The following is an 11792-nucleotide window of genomic DNA, read 5'->3' on the forward strand; positions in this document are numbered from 1 at the left end:
TGACTATCTTTTTTATCACTTAAATTTACTTGTTCTCTGTTCTCCTTCTGGTGGCATCTTGTTCTTGTTGCAGGATGCAATATTTTTTTTTTTAAGATTGTGTTTATTTATTTTAGAGAGACAGACAGCAAGGGTTGGAGAAGCAGAGGGGGAGGGAGAGAGAGGATCTTAAGCAGACTCCAAGCTGAGTGCAGAGCCTAACATGGGGCTCAATCCCAGGACCCTGAGATCATGACCTGAGCTGAAACCCAGCGCCAGACACTTAACCGACTGCACCACCCAGGCACCTCTAGATGCAGTATTTCTTCCAGTCCCTCTGAGATTATCAACGATAGTTTCTTTGAGGTTTTCTTCTGCTCTTTGCAGCATCTTTGTTTCTGAGATCTTTGTTTCTGAGTTCCTTTTTTCTGTTGTTTTGGCCTCTCTTACATGTTGAAGGCTTCCCTCAAATGTCTGGAGATTGGCTCTTTGTTTTGGAGCTAGACATCCCAACCTGAAGGTATGTTCATGGCACCTGAAGGTCACTTTCCACGGAGGGAGAAAGAGCCAGTTTTGCAGTTGGTCACACCTCCACGTCTTCCTGCTTCTTGACTCTGATCTGAGTAAACTCCCCGGAGCATCCATTTCTCTTTTAGTAAAATAAGGATAATAATACACCCTTACAGATCCCTGCCTTTCTTATTCATAAATTGATCTAAGGTACTTTAGTTAATCCTTATCATCTGCATTGAACATTCTCCTCCTTTTGCACCTCCTTGTGCACTTCTCCTCCTTTTCTCCCTCTTTTCCTCTCTGACATCATATGCTCATGATTGCGCCTCTACCAATTACAGAGGGACAGGCCATCCCTAATAATAAGACTTTGCCATCATGCTGCCTTCAGCAGAGTGGTTAATAAGACAAATTTTGGTGTCAGGTGGACCTGGGATGCAAGCCCTACACTGAGCCCTGAAGTAACAGAAATGACGTAAAAGCCAAGATTCACCCAGTGTCCCCCAGCCTTATGTGAGACCCGTATTTACTAGAGTCAAAAAGATGAAAGGAAATAGGGACAATATAGTCTGAGGGATGCAGATCCCACCCAAGGGGAAGACCCTTAATGACATTTGGCATTTGGACCCCAGAAAAGAGGTCTCTCTCTGCTCCCCAAAGAACTGGAGAGTTGTGTCTTAGAACAAAGAGCATATCTTCAAGTCTCAACAGCCTGGAGACGTGGTTCTGCAGGACAGCTGTTGGACTTCATGTGCCACATACACATGCCACCCTGCCTCCCCTCTTCCCTCCACCTCCTTCCTGCTGTTCCCACTTTGCTGCTCCAGCCCAGGCCAAGGCTCTATTTTCTTGTGGGTACCATCTCCCAAGCAAGGTTCTGAATTAAGAGGAGGGAAGGGACAGGCTCTCCCAGGGAAGGGTAGCCAGCAGGGGAGGTTTTGCCCTCCAAGTGAGAATCCATGCCCTCTGACCTCCCTCAGGGCATTCTGCACCAGACATTCAAAGTCTCCTCCAACTTGGCTCTGGCCCTACTCCTTCAGCTCTCTGAACCAGCCATGGTGGGCACTCAGGCCAGAGCTCTCCGGGCCCAGGTTGGGAGCTCGGCTAGCTCCATGCTATAGCCAATGCCCACTGGGAAGGGCATTCCACACAAGGGGTTCCACACACCTGAGCCCTCTGTTGCGAATGTGTGCCTCCAGACCTGTAGACAGCATCTTGGGGATGGCAGGTCACCCGAACAGAACCAGCACACTCGGGGCTCAGGGATTCTCCTGCACTCCAGTGACCCATCCTTCATCTCTGTCACCTCTCCCACATTTCTGATGGACAATTGGGTACATGGTCTGAGACATACTTGGCAAACTCTACACCCCTCCATCTAATGGGCCTCAAGGGGCACCTCCTACGGGCATTGCTCTGTGCTAGGCCAGGTGGGACAAGGCAAAAACAGTAAACAGGATGCATTCCTGTCCACCAGCTAGTTGGAATAAAAAGCAACTCTTGGCAAGTGTCCAATAATAATGCAGTAGGAGCCTAGAGGATGGATCTATTTTAAAAGGAGGGACCTGGAAACATTCTCTGGCTTCATGTGGGTGGTAGTTACACAGGTGTATGCACATACAAAAATCATCAGGCTGTACACTTAAGACATATACACTTCAATTACAAAAACTTGTAATTGGCCCCAACCCCAGAACTCAGCAGAGAGGAGACAGGCCAAGTAGACAACAGAAGGCAGGTGGCAGGGCCATGGGGAAGAACAGGTCTGGAGGCCGTGTTGGCAGCGGGAAGGAGCCTAGGGCATAGGTTGAAGCTCTTGTCAAGAAAGAAGACAAAGGCCTGGGAACTAACAGAATGTCAAAGACAGAGGGGATCGCGCGAGAGAGTTCTGGGGTATGAGAGCCACAGCAGCCCTCTCTTTAATGAAACAGGGGAGTTCTGGGAAGTACTCATACAGTTGATGGGGAAGTAGGGGAGGGATTTGTTGGCTTCTCTTAGATTCTGATTGAGTGGGGATCACAGGACAGACAGTTGTAACGGCCAGGGTACCAGAAAATATTCAAGATTCTGAAAGAGGTGCCCTGGGAAATGACTTCAGGTGGCGACCAGCAGCAGCCAGCCCACAGGCCTAAGACCACCACCATCCCCAGGGCCTGGTTTCCCCCAAAGCAATCTCTGCAGAACACACCCAGAGCCCACACTAGGCTAGCTAAGGTCGGCTCACCACCATCTAGGCCCAAGAACCGGTGTTCCGGGGACACGTGCCGTCCGTCTCCAACTCAGAGGTGGAAGGGAGAAGGCAGACAGCATGTGCTGAATCAGTCCTAAGGACTGAACCTAGACCACCCTTTAAGCTAAGCAGGGTCCCTCTCCACACCTCTGATACCCCAGAACAGGAGGCTTGGTGCCTCACAGTAGCTCACGCCGTTTCTCATAAACCCTAAGTGCCAGGATGTTTCTCCCTCTATGGGGTTGAACTTTGTCTCCAGGAGATTCCTCGGAAGTCTAGCACACACTCCTTTCCTCTGGGGCTGCCCTTCTCTGCACAAACAGCCATTTTCATGCACCCGTTCAGTGTGCTGGCTCTCCTCCTGTAGGTACCGGACGGTGAGGGTTCTGAAAGGCTCACAACCCTCAGGTGCAGTCTGGGCCAAAAAGAGAACAATCACCTCCTTTGATCTGCATGTTATGCCACTATTAATGCAGCCCAAACTTTTGGGGAAGCTCCACGATTTGTTGTGTGTTCTCACTTAGCTCACCGCAAAGAGAGGAAGGTCTCATTTCATCGGCGCCTGCCTCGGTTTCCCACGGCTACTTGAGGTGGCTCTCCAGACCCTGCCTCATTGGGCCTCGGCCCATCCTATCCACCTTCACCCACTACCCTCTACCTTATTCATGACCCTCCTTTCAGTTACCCCAGCTAGCCCTCTCCTTCCTACCTTTGCACATGCGGTAACCTCGGCCTGGAATGTTCTGGCTCATCTTCCCCAGCTAACTACTGGCCATTCAATTTTCTTCTGCTCATTTCCTCCCGGAAGTCTTCCCTGAAACCCCCCTCTCGCCCTCATGAAATTAGGCCCTGTGGTTACCGCTCTCGTAGCATTCTGTCCTTTTCTATCGTGGTGCTTATCAGAGTGTTTCCTCTTCCTCATCTGATAAAGGTCTGCCTCTCCCACTAGATAGCCGGCCCCCGAGGGCGGGGAGCACATCTGCTTCTGCCGCTCACAGCAGCCCATCCCCAACACTGAGCCCGGGGCCCGCACGAGGTGCGTGTACCACGGAGAGGGATAGAGCGCGGGAATGAAGGAGGCACATGTCACTCGATGAGGCCAGGCCCTCCATTGTCACGCCGCTCCATGCGGCCCAGGTGGAGAGAGAGGACGCCAGGTAGCGGGTGGGCGGTAGACACGGGCAGACCTGGGCCTGTACTCCAGCACGGCCACTGACCAGATTACGCCTTTGGTGAGTCCCTGCACCTCTCTGAGCCTCAGTTTACCCACCAGTAAAATGGGGACGGTAACAGTATCTCCCTCACAGGATGACAGATGAAACAGTCATGGATGCAAAGAACCTGACACACGGTGCTCAGGACGTGAGTCTCCTTGTCAGGACGCTGGTGAGAGGGGCGTGTTCACGGCCTCGGACCTCCAGCAGGTACGTCCTCACGGGGAGAACTGCTCTGGGAACTCTCTACTCCTTTGGGACCACCTTTGCTCCCAGATGGCTTCAGAGCCCCTTCATCCTCGCCTCTCTTTCCGAATCGCAGGAAAGGGCACACTGGACTGTCTCCATCTGCCGACCAAGCCAGCAGAGGCTCTGAGCCCTGGCTGCAGGGGGCACCCCACCTACTCCTGGCCTGGCCCATACCCCTCGCAGGGGACTCTGGGGGCCGGGGGACTCTGGCTGTGTCTCAGGCTTGCTGGGGAGAGAGGTCCAAGTCCTTGCCCTCTTGTGCCTTGTCGGCTGTCTCTGTTAGAAAGGGGTTTTCCTTTTTCTCACGCCCCTTTCCTAGAACCACCACCAAGGATAAATAAATGGAGAAAACCTGACATGATCCAGACTTGTGCCTGGTGGGGCTCAGCTGCTTCTCTGTGAGATGAGACTGTGTGTGGGTCAAGGCTATTTCTGGGCGGAAGGGAAAGGGGCATTGACCCGCGGGCCATCAGAAAAAGGACTCTGTCCTCAAGGGGCTTGCACTGGACGCATCAGTGAAAACCCTGGAAGCATTTTCAGAACACACTTAAAGCTACAGATTGCACAGTCCTGTAGCTGAGTTTTCGCAGACCCTTTCAAGGGTCACTGCTGGCCCCACCCACACCAGAAAGCCCCTCCTGCCTGCTCGGCTCACCGGGACCCTTCTTTCCCACACTACACGGCTCAGCTTTAGGCGCTGCAGGATGGGATTCCTCCTGCCTCCACCTACCACATCCAACTTCAAAGACCCCAGAGCCTGGGTCAGATGTGCTAGCTGGCCCCAGGCCTCTGCACACACTGCACCCCACTCCTGCCCTCCCTGACCTCTTTGCTAACGCCTACCCCTCTCTTAGAATTCAGCCCAGGAAGAGCCTCCTTACAGAGCTCCTCATTCGTCAGAGTGCCCCACAGAGCCCCCTTGGCACCCTAGGATTACTTACCCCTCCCTTACCCCCTCCCTGGGTGGTCTAGCTGCTCTTCCATCTACTTCACTAAACTGGAAATGCCTTGAGGTCAGGGCTGGGCCTTGGTCCAGGACAGTGTCTGGACGCAGAGATCGAAGGATGAATGAACAGGAGGAGGCTGGGCGTGTGTTGGGGTTCGGATATCCAGGAACTCACTATACTTTCCACTCAATTTTGCTGTGAACCTAAAAAGTAAAGTCTATTTTTTTTTTAATTTTAAATGAATGAAGAAACACGATCAGCCTTTGATGACACAACCTTGGCCTGCGGAGGCCTCAGGCTACTGCACTCGTGTGAGACGCCCCAGACAGACTGGCCCTCCCTAAGGGAAAGGACTTCCCTTCCCCTGTCAGCCCTGCCAGCCCGCAAGCCGCCCAAGCGTGGGTGCTACCAGGTGGTGTGGTCGGCCCGGCTGGACGACCGGCGACCAGCCCTGCCCACCCACCTGTGACGCAATATGCCGAGGGGCCTGCAAAGGCCATCTGACCTTTGCACCGGGCCCTCCATGTCTGGGCCGACCCGCTCCTGGAAGACCAGCCGGGCCTGCGAGTGTAGGAGGAACCAACCGGGAGGCTCACAAACCCTCCACCCACGTATGGTTGGACCCACCTTCCGCCCATAACCTAGAGCATTCCTGCCTCCCAGACTACCACAGTCTCTCCGAGAGTCCCAGAAGGACAGAGCTGGAGCCCTGACAGGATCCGCAGACCCAAGGGGCCAGTCCTGGCTCCAGGAGACGCACCGGGAGATTTCTCAGTGTTCCTGTTCACCAATAGTATCAATGGGGCGACTCGGCGAAGACGTTTGTCCCCCAGAAATTCCCTGCCTTGGCCACTGTCCCCTTGGATGTCCAGGACGATCAGGGAATGCTGCAGAAGGCTTTGGGGCCCGCACCCTGCCCCACACTCACTCACCTGCTGTTTCTCCAGCTGCTCTCGTCCTCTGGTCGTCCTCCGAAGGCTCTGGGCCTGAGAGGCAGCGAGGGCTTGGGGCCGACCCGTGCTTTCCCACTTCAAAGCCATGGGACCTTGAGGAAGTCAAGCCTCAGTGTGTTCATCTGCCCAATGGGGATAATGGCCACCTGAGGGATTGCCACGCGGATCACAGCATCAATGGCGGCTGGTACTTCGAGCAGTACTTCCCTCTGCTGCTCTGCGTGTAGGGCGACGAGCATCCCGGCTTGCCCAGCTCAGCCCCAGCTGATGCCTGTGGTTCTGATGTGTTTATTGCCCCTTTTTCCTCTCTCAGAAGTGCTCACTCTGGATGACAAAATACACGGTCAGCTTACCTGCCGCTCTTCCTATTCCCAGCGCAGGCCCGGCCCGTGCGAGCCCACCACCCGTTTCTGCTCTCCCCTCTAAGAGGCCGCGTCTTGGTTTGTAGTTTTCTCTGAGCCTCAGGTTCTTGATTGCAATGGGATAGCGATGCCCACCCTGAAGGGCGGTGAGGAGAATGAAATAAGGCAGGCAAAGCACATGCCAGGTGCTAGACAGAACCACGAGTTCCCTTCTAGGGCCTTCTCTCCCTGGCTCCCCTCGTGCCAATTTCCCAAGAGTGGAGCTCCAGAGCTCAACTTCTCCCCCATCGAGAGAGTGATTTTTAGAAGCTGCAGGTGACAGCAGCTGCCAAGCTGTGCTCTTTCCTGAGAGCAAGAAATGCTCTTTGCCCCACCCCCACGCTCCACTGCAGGCTCTGGGGGGCGCCCCAGCCTCTCCTTCCTGCACGCAAGCCAAGCCCACCGCTACAGCCGGAAACCCTCAGCCCTCACCCGCAGGGAGTGAAGGCACCTTTGAACTCTCCCCGCTTTTCCAGGAATCCAGAGGCCCAAAAGGGAGTTGGTTGGGCCTCCAATCCCCGGGGACCTGCTATCTGGGTCAGCAGGCAAAGAGTAACCATTTAACTTCAGCGGATAAAGCCACCACGAGACCAGCCGGTTGCAGCAAGGGAATGACGATCTCAGAGCATCGCTGGCTTAGCAGCATGTCCTCCAAAGGCCCCGAGGCCCCGACCTCCCGCGCCTCTTGCCCTGACATTCCTGACACCCACCCACTCCTGACATTCCTTCGCTGTTAGACAACTGGCAGCTCTGGCCCGATCCTTGCCTTGCCCCAGGTAGTACCAAACCTGCCTTGACGATTACAGAAGATTTGGTTCCACCCGGAAGCTCTTGGTGTAAACAAGCTGTCAGTCACTGGGATCTGCTTCCAGGCCTCTTTGTTCAGAGGCATTTGCGTGACATTTCAGATTCCTGCGCTGCCCTAGAAACCGCAATGTGTGTGTATGAAGGAAGCTACGGGAGGAAAAAGGTAATGAGGCAGCTGCTAAATTGGGACTAAAAAAACCCCAGGTATCTGCTGGCGGCGGTAGTCTGTGGCAGACAGAGCGTTTCAAGGGACCCCAGGGCGGTAAACGCTCATGAGGGTGGAGCTCTGGGTCAAGGCAAGGGCCAGCGCGCAGGTGGCTACCGGGCAGAGACAGAGCCCGGCCGGGGGACCCTCGCTTTCCCATCTGTACGATGGGTTCAATGGGCCAGCCGACTCCATCGCGCAGCTGTGGTGTCAGGAGGTGGAGTGAGAGGAGGGGAACGCAGCGGTACAGGGAACACTGACACGTGCATGGAACCCGAGTATGATGAGGGCTCCAGTGGCTCGGTCCTGCACAGCCACACTCAGAGCAGCACACACTGGCCACGGAACCTAAAAGGAACCCCAAGCCTTACTTGGGTCTCTGGAAGAACCTTAAAGTGTGTCCAACTCACACCCCTCAGCAACATTCCTCAAACACCCCTGTAGCCCCCACCTCCTGCTTCTGGAACCCCCCGGCAGCTCAAAATCAACGAAGCCAGCTCCCAAACTGCACCCCAGCTCCTGGCCGCCCGCCTGGCTCTGCTGCCGCCCCTGCACTCAGGCCTCTCAGCTCTTCGTTATGGAGTTCATCGGGGCTCTGCTCCTTGCTTGAATTTGTCTCCCTCTTCGCTCAGTACAGGGATACACCACACAAGGGAGACACAATACAAAAAGTCAGACTCCCTTCCCTTCTTCCCATCGCCCCAGTTCTGCGAGCTCAGTCTGTTTTTCCCACGTCCACACCCCAGAATGCCCAGGAACCATGAGGGCAGACTAAACAATCCTGAGAGGGAAAACTGTGGTAAGCAAAGCAAAATTCTTTTTTAGTGGGTGGCACTGGGGACTGTTAATAAATCTTGCAGCAACACACACACAATTGTCATTAAGTGCTCCCCCGACCCCGGCCCCGGCCCCTCTCGCCACAGGACAGCGGTTCTTACGCTTTCTAATCATGCTGGTTTTCGTCACATCGTCGCTCACTTTTGCACCCCCTTCCTCTCCAGAACCACAGGTCTGGCCAAGGCCTTCAGCACAGCCTCGCTTCCCCAGCTTAGCATCTGGCTTCCTCCCCGACTACAGCGTCTCAATCCTCCAATCTGTCCCACGAACCACACAGCTGACCTCTACCACACTCCCAGCTCGCCTCGCTCCCCGGCTGAAGCTACCTGGGTCCCTAGCCCTGGAGCCCCAGGTCCTATCCAGGTGTCCCACCTCAAGCAAGGGCAGCCCGGCTTCATGCTGCCTGAACTCTTTCACTTGACCAGTCCTTCAGAAGCACCGGCGGGAGCCCTGCGCCCTCCAACAGGCCCACCCTTACTGCTTCTCGATTCTGAGCCACGCACTGAGTCTGTCCCACATGGTCTCACGTTTGATTCTCACGGTCGATTGTTTGAAGGCCTTGGGTCTTCTTCCCTAAGAGCGTAAGCTGCTTGAGATCAGGCCCTCAAAGTCTTCTAAGTAGCACCCAGGGGTATTCAAAAGTCCTCCTCTTCTATTAGCTCATGACAAGAAAAACAGACCCATTTCTACTCCAAAGGCCTTGATGGAAATCTCCAGATGCCCCTGCCAAGCCTTTTGGCATTAACTCTCTGCCTAGGAACTTCTGGATAAAGGACAGAAGGAACCCTTTTTTAAAATGTGTGTATTTACGGCCTTTGTGGTAGACACTATGCTCACCCGCCCCCCAACTTAAACTGAAGTCGGTCTCCCACCTTTCCCAACCCCCCAGTTCTGCCGCCAAGCGGCAAACAGCGGACTGGTTTCTTGTTTATTTTTCAGTAGGTGTTCGATGCATCTGGAAGCCAGTGGGAACACGTCCTCCTTTCCGCCCCTCGCTTGTTTGGCGCACAAGCTAGCGCGGAATAGACCGTTTTCTGTGTCTGGCATTTTCTGTGTAGCAACGACATCTCAGACGGCATCCGACACGGGCACCCAGAGGGCTTCCCCACACGCGTCTTGTGGCTGCGTCGTGTCCCCGTGCAGGAGCTGCCCTACCGGATGCGACCCGTTTCCAGCTGTGAGATAGCGAGGGTGCTCCCAGCCTCTCGCGGGCATGTACAAAGCCGCGACAGAGAGCCTCACTCAGACGTGATGTCCCAGATGCAAGCGGACCCGTGGGGCGGATGCCTGCAAGTAGAACTGCCGGGTGAGAGGGTAAAGTGCTTACGCAATTTTGATAGGTATTTCCAGATTGTTCTGCAGCGAGGCCGTATCAAACCTGCAGTGAGGTAGCGGGTGCCCGGCCCCTCGGCCTCCCCCATCTAACAGACGAAAACCTCCGCTGACGTGTGGTTTGCTTTGCGTCACTGTCCCCACGAATGTGGCTGAGTAGCTTATGTCTAAGAACCATGTGGGCGTGTGTGCACATACACACGTGGACTTGAATTTTTATCCTCTGCTCACTTTTCTTTCGTATTCTTGGTCTTTTTTGAATCAGTGTAGCGCTCTTTATATATTAGGGCAATTAGGCCTTTGTTATATGAGCCGCAGAGAATTTTCCCGTGTATGTTTGTCTTTTGACCTTGCCTTTGGGCTATTGCTAGGCGGAATTGTTTATTTTTCTGTGGGCAAATTTATCAGTCTTTGCTTTTATGGCTCCTAGGCTGTGTGTCTTGCTCAGAAAGGAGCAGGACTGCCCCTCCTCCCCCCACCACACACACACACACACACACACACACACACACACACATTTTTTTGTCAGTACAAGAAGCTTGGAATGACATACTGGGCTTTGTGAGGAACAGGACAAGTCCCACCCTGTGGGAGATCCATTTAACAGACAATTGCAATCCCGTGTTATAATAAATAAGAGGGGGCACAACGGGAACCTGGGCAAGGACCGCCTGATCCAGCTCAAGTCGGCCAGGGCAGGCTTTCCAAAAGAGGTGGCACCCAGGTCTATCAGAGGCATGAGTCAGAGTCAGCCAGATGGAGAATGGCCTTCCAGTAAAAGTGGCAGCAAGCGCAGAGGTAAGAAGCAACAGGGCTCTGTCAAGGCTGTCCAGTCTGGCAAGAGGACGGGGAGCCCTGCATGGCGGCATGTGATAGGGGTGGAGCTGGAAGGGTAGGCAGGGGCCAGCTCAGAGGGCCAAGAGGAGTACTGCCCAGGAGTCAGGCCTTACTCTGAGGCAGCAGGGAGAAATCGGAGGGTCACGGCCCTGTGTGGGGGTGGGCCCTGGCTTGGAGTCTTGTGCCTGTCAACCAGCAGTAGCCACAGCAGCCCAGACAGGCTCCAGGCTGCCGAACAAGAGTGTGAATTTCAGACTCAAAAGTTCTATTTTGTCAAACTTCCAGAATTCGATAAAAATGTTGAGAGAAACTAGCATCTTCACTGAGAAATACTTCTAACTTCGATGCTGACCACTTGAAGAGCTTTGACTCCTGGTGGAGGTGAGCTGTGGCTGCCACTCCCCTCAGCGCTCCCCTGCAGTTGGGGCCAGGCAGGTGCGGCCTGACACTAACTGCCCTCCTAACTCCAACCTCAGAGGCTCAGGGGACACTCTTCAGCCCCAGCCCCAACCCATTCACCCACACCCCCACTCAAAATGGGCAACAGGGACGCAGGACTGCAGTGACGGAGTGGTGGACCCCAGGGACGGAGCCTCCAGCTGGCCCACGTCCACGGGGGTCAGCTCTCCTTCCAGCCAACAGGCTCCTCAGTCCAGCTCTGAGGGGCCACAGCTGTTTGCAGAGGTATTGGGTAGAGGCCTATCAACCCCTCCGCTCCTGTGGCCTTCGAGACCTGGCATCTACATCGTGCAGCAGGTCTGCTGGGCAGCTGTCTTCCTTAAAGTGCCCAGCACGAGGTCTTGCAGTCAATGGTAGCAGTTTCTGTTAAAATTGGAGAGCCTCCCTACTCATTAGCAGGTTGCTGAGGGAGAGAAAGGGCAATGTGGACACAAGGAGGGGCGCTGGAAACCATTTAAGTGGAACTTTGGGATTGTCTCTGAATTTCAATTATCCGGGCCCTCCCCATACCCCAACCCACAAACCTGCCAAAGAGGTTGGTCTGGGATGCTACTGTTTGAGGCAGATTTTCTTTATTACCCCAAGGCAATTTTATCCCAAAGGGTCACTTGATTAAGTCAAGTGCTATAGAGATAAAGGCTCTTGGACGCCTGGAAGCCCTGGTCCCAGCCAGCAGGCTTACTGTGCCCCTCAAAGGTAACCTCTACCCTCAGTGGTCCAGGGGCATGCATGCAGTGCCCACGCACCCCTGGCCTGGAAGGCAGGAAGCCAGCCCCAGCCTCAGCGGCCAACGGGCACACAAGCCCCTCCCCACTACAGCCACCAAACA

General features: G+C 54.5%; 2 long non-coding RNA genes across 2 annotated transcripts; both read left to right on the forward strand.

Annotated features, from left to right (window-relative positions):
* Window positions 1–227: 227 nt before the first annotated feature.
* LOC103678981 lies at window positions 228–4592 on the forward strand. The gene is made up of 3 exons (XR_572792.2): window positions 228–3954; window positions 4030–4146; window positions 4259–4592. It is a non-coding gene; the product is annotated as an uncharacterized LOC103678981 (long non-coding RNA).
* A 634-nt stretch (window positions 4593–5226) lies between these two features.
* On the forward strand, window positions 5227–10809 carry LOC121105540. Its single transcript, XR_005838121.1, has 2 exons — window positions 5227–7456; window positions 9275–10809. It is a non-coding gene; the product is annotated as an uncharacterized LOC121105540 (long non-coding RNA).
* The last annotated feature ends 983 nt before the right edge of the window (window positions 10810–11792 follow it).

This window comes from Ursus maritimus, unplaced genomic scaffold (genome assembly GCF_017311325.1).
Source record: "Ursus maritimus isolate PB19 unplaced genomic scaffold, ASM1731132v1 scaffold_27, whole genome shotgun sequence".
NCBI classification, from domain to species: Eukaryota; Metazoa; Chordata; class Mammalia; order Carnivora; family Ursidae; genus Ursus; species Ursus maritimus.